At 40.3% G+C, this 4239-nt stretch overlaps 1 protein-coding gene across 1 annotated transcript in view; it reads left to right on the forward strand.

Moving 5' to 3' along the window:
* Positions 1-4239, forward strand: part of LOC106870341 (uncharacterized) — a 14148-nt gene that overhangs the window by 5371 nt on the left and 4538 nt on the right. The gene's annotated exons all lie outside the window — the stretch shown is intronic.

Genomic DNA, 4239 nt, shown 5'->3' on the forward strand with positions numbered 1-4239 from the left:
ATATATATATATATATATATATATATATATGTATACATATGTGTGTGTGTGTGTGTGTGTGTGTGTGTGTGTGTGTGTGTGTGTGTCCAAAAGGCTTTGTATAATTTATCATACCAAGCATTACTGAAGGTATATGAAGATATGACATACATCAAAAATATTCTGACATAATTTCAAACATACATGAAAGAACCTTGTAATGAAAACGGTTTGATGGAGATCTGGGCGAAATTTTGACGTTATGTATGTTTTTATTATGAGAAGCATATTTACTTTTCCTACTTTTTCTGTCCTTAATTGATGACATGGGGAAGACAGTGCTGCAGAAATGTGTTTGTTGGATACGATGGCCGAATGTTAAGGCATTGGACGATTTTGATTATGCTGACGTCCTAATGATAATTATATGTGTGTGGGTGAGAGTGTGTGTGTTTGTGTGTGTGTGTGTATGTGTGTGCGTGGTATAATGGTGTAGTCTAGTATATCTCTTATCATTTATTTGTCCCAGTCATTATACTGCGGCCATTCTGGAGCACCGCCTTGACGGGTTCCGTTGAACAAATCCACCTCAGTATTTATTTCTTCAGTCAGGTACTTATTCTATCGGTTTATTTTACCGAACCTCTAAGTCAAGGGGATGTAAGCAACCAGCATTGGTTGTCGAGCGGTGATGAGGGCCAAAGCACAAGCATACATATACGACGGGTTTCACACAGTTTCCGTCTACCAAATTCACTCACGATGCAGTGGTCGGCCAGAACTATAGTAGAAGATACTTACCCAAGGGTTCGCGCAAAGGGACTGAATTCGAAACCACATACTGACAAAGGGAGCTATTCCTGCATTTATATGTAATAACATGATACATACATGTTCTGACCTGATTTCATTTGTATACTAGATGTAATATATATTTATATCGTTCTACTCAAGTATTAAACAATTGAATTAATATTCTTTAGGAGGAGAGGGCTAGCCGATTACATTGATGCCAGTACTCAACTGGTTCTTCTTTTATCGATCCCGAAAGGGTGAAAATGCAAAGCGACGTCGGCGTAATTTGAACTCGGATCGTAACACTGAAAGAAATGCCGCTAAGCATCTTGTCCGGCGCGCTAACGATTCTACCAGCTCGCCGCCTCCTCGGTTTCAAATTTTGGCACAAGGCACAGCAATTTCGGGAGAGGGGCTAAGTCGATTACATTCATCCCAGTGATCGACTGGTACTTATTTTATTGACACTGAAAGGATGAAAATGCAAAGGCGACGTCGGCGTAATTTGAACTCGGAACGTAACGCTGAAAGAAATGCCGTTAAGCATGTTGTCCGGCGTGCTGATGATTCTACAGGCTTCCTGCTAACAGTCTGGTTAATATCACTTGAAAAACTATATTGGCACTTTAAGATGTGTGTGTGTGAGTGTTTGCGTGTGTGCGTGTGTGTGTGTGTGTGGAGGGGGAGAGAGAGAAAGAGTGAGAGAGACGGAGTGTGGATAATGTTATTCTTTTCCTGTATGTACATGTTGACATACTTGTTGAATTACAGCTTGTCTGACAGATATGCTTATCATTTCGAGACGACGAGACCGGTAAAACTTTCCATTATATGGACATAGTTAATTAGTAGATATTCTTTCTCGATGTACCTATTCGCCGACAGCAAATTCTTAATTAATGTATATCCGTTTAGAATCACACCTGTAAAAGATAATGGACGTTTTCCTTTTGATTTTGCCAATAAATGGTGTGCCAGCGGTATCAGAAAAAAAGAACATAGATGTGATATAATGAACGTAACATAGGTAGAATTACACTCGCTCCCAGTCACGCCTGTAGGTATATTTAAATGAATTGTCGTATGAAGCTTAATGTATGCAGTTGATGAATGGAGTAAATAGCTGAATAGTTAATGGAAGTTGTCTTGAAACAGTTGATTGTTAATAATGTGACAGAAAGCAAATGCTAGTCGTAGTCGTTGTTGTTCTTGCTGTAGTTTCACCTGAAGTCATCCTTGATTGAGAATACCTGTGACCAAAGGTATTCGTAAACCAATCGTTTTATTTTCAAGTATAATGTACCTAGGACTGCAGTATCAAATATGTCCTTTCTTTTTTATAATGAGGGAGAGAGAGAGCGCGCGATATAGAGATTTGTTTACTATTTCTAGCAGATCGAGGAATCCAGAATCATCGGTAAACAGCGGCCCGCAAGAATTTGTGAATGGCACGTCTAATGCAAAAATACCTTGAATTAAATATGTGTATATATATATATATATATTAGTATTGCGGCCCACTTGATGATATATCATGTTTCATGCAGCCAGCTTCTCGAAAATTGTTGCCCACACATTTGCTCGTAAGAACGTTAATGTAGTTCAGTCAGAGAAATGAGAATAGTCATTAAAGTATGATTTAAATAACTAATTAATGTACGAAGTTTTTTTCTATATTAAAACATCTTATTTAAGCTATCGACTGTGTGGTTAAGAAGCACGCAGACAATCACGTGGTTTCGGACTCAATCCAACTGAGCGGCACTTCCGCGAGTGTCTTCTACTTTAGCCCCGGACCGACCAATGCTTTGTGAATGACTCTGGCAGACGGAAACTGTATGGAAGCCCGTTGTATACGTGTGTGTGTGTATGTATGAGAGAGAGATTGTGTGTGTGCGTGTGTGGTGTGTGTTTATTCTTGTCCCCCACCACCACTACCACCACTTGAAAACCGGTGTTGATTTGTTTACCTTCTCGAAAACTAGCGGTTCGGCAAAAAGAAAGTGACAGAATAAATACCAGGCTTCAAATAAGTACAGAGGTCGAATTGTTTGACTAAAAGCTTCAAGGCAATGCTCCAGTATGGTTGCAGTCCAATGACTGAAACAAGTAAAAGACAAATGATATTTGATTATAATTAATTTTACGTGATCAGTTAACCGGATTGCATTATAATTAATTTTAGTGTAATCAACCTAATGTATTTTGTAAGTAAATTTCTGCATTTGATTTTTTCATTTTAATATTTCTATTTACTTTATTTGCTAAATTTCATTAAGTTAATTGATGCAAGCACTTTTTAATTGTCAACCTACATGGGCAGGTTTTTTTGTTGTTTTTTTTTGCTAATTTACACGATATAGCTTTCGTTTTCATGGTCTGTGAATTCTAAATTTATATTTTTATCACATATGCAAATCTGGAAATTTATTGAGAAATTGTTCCACATAAAACAAACCAGTTTCCTACTTTGATTATTTAAAATTCAGCACAATTTCTTCCAGTCTCGTATCATATTATACACTGAGCCACAAAAGAAACGCGAGATGAGTGTGACTGTGAAATATGTTTTAATTTCATCGTGTTAGAGATAAAGTTTGATAAATCGGATTGTCAATTTTTAAGATGCACTTTGACCACAGTCTATGGGTCGTTGCCATGTGTTCTGGTAGTGGGCAGATCCAGCACATCGAGATTGTAGGGCGTGACATGTTCAAGACTGTGTATGCTCTCCCTGGGTGTTCAAAACGCCATACATCGCCAGTAATGGAGTGCATGAGGTGGTTCACAAAAGCCATTGGCACCTGTGCCCACACCCTGAGAAAAGCTGCTGCCAGTTCCACGTGAGTTGTTGGCCTTGGGACGACCTGGTTCAGCCATCTCTGGATTTCATCCCACAAGTGTTCAATCGGATTCAAATCTGGGCTGAGAGCCGGTCACAGCATGGTTCTGATGTTGTGCTGACGCAGGAGGTCCATGGTGATCCTAGCCATGTGGGAGGGAACATTGTCCTGCTGGAACAAGTGGCTATGGTGACACGCAAAGAAGGACACGATGTGAGGTCTTAGGATATGGTCAACGTAGTGCTGCTCTGTGATGCCTTTCCCTCTGCCTGCACCAACATATTGGAACACGTGGGACCCAATTCTTTGATTCAGTTCTATAGCACCCCAAACCATAATGCTTTGGCCACCCCACGTGTCTCTCTCCAAGACACATGCGTCTCTGTAGCGTTCACCCCCTCCTACGCCACACCCTCACTTTGCCATCCGAGGTGGAAACGCAGTACCGGCTCTCACCAGAGAAGACTATCGACCTCCTGGTTTTGGATTCAGCCCCACTTCGCGGCATTTGGACAAATGTCTTCTACCACAGCTTCGACTTGACCAATATCTTGTGAGTCCGACATTGTGTGTGTGTGTGTGTGTGTGTGTGTGTGTGTGTGTGTGTGTGTGTGTGTGTGTG

The sequence above is a fragment of the Octopus bimaculoides genome, chromosome 4, assembly GCF_001194135.2.
Source record: "Octopus bimaculoides isolate UCB-OBI-ISO-001 chromosome 4, ASM119413v2, whole genome shotgun sequence".
NCBI lineage: Eukaryota > Metazoa > Mollusca > Cephalopoda > Octopoda > Octopodidae > Octopus > Octopus bimaculoides.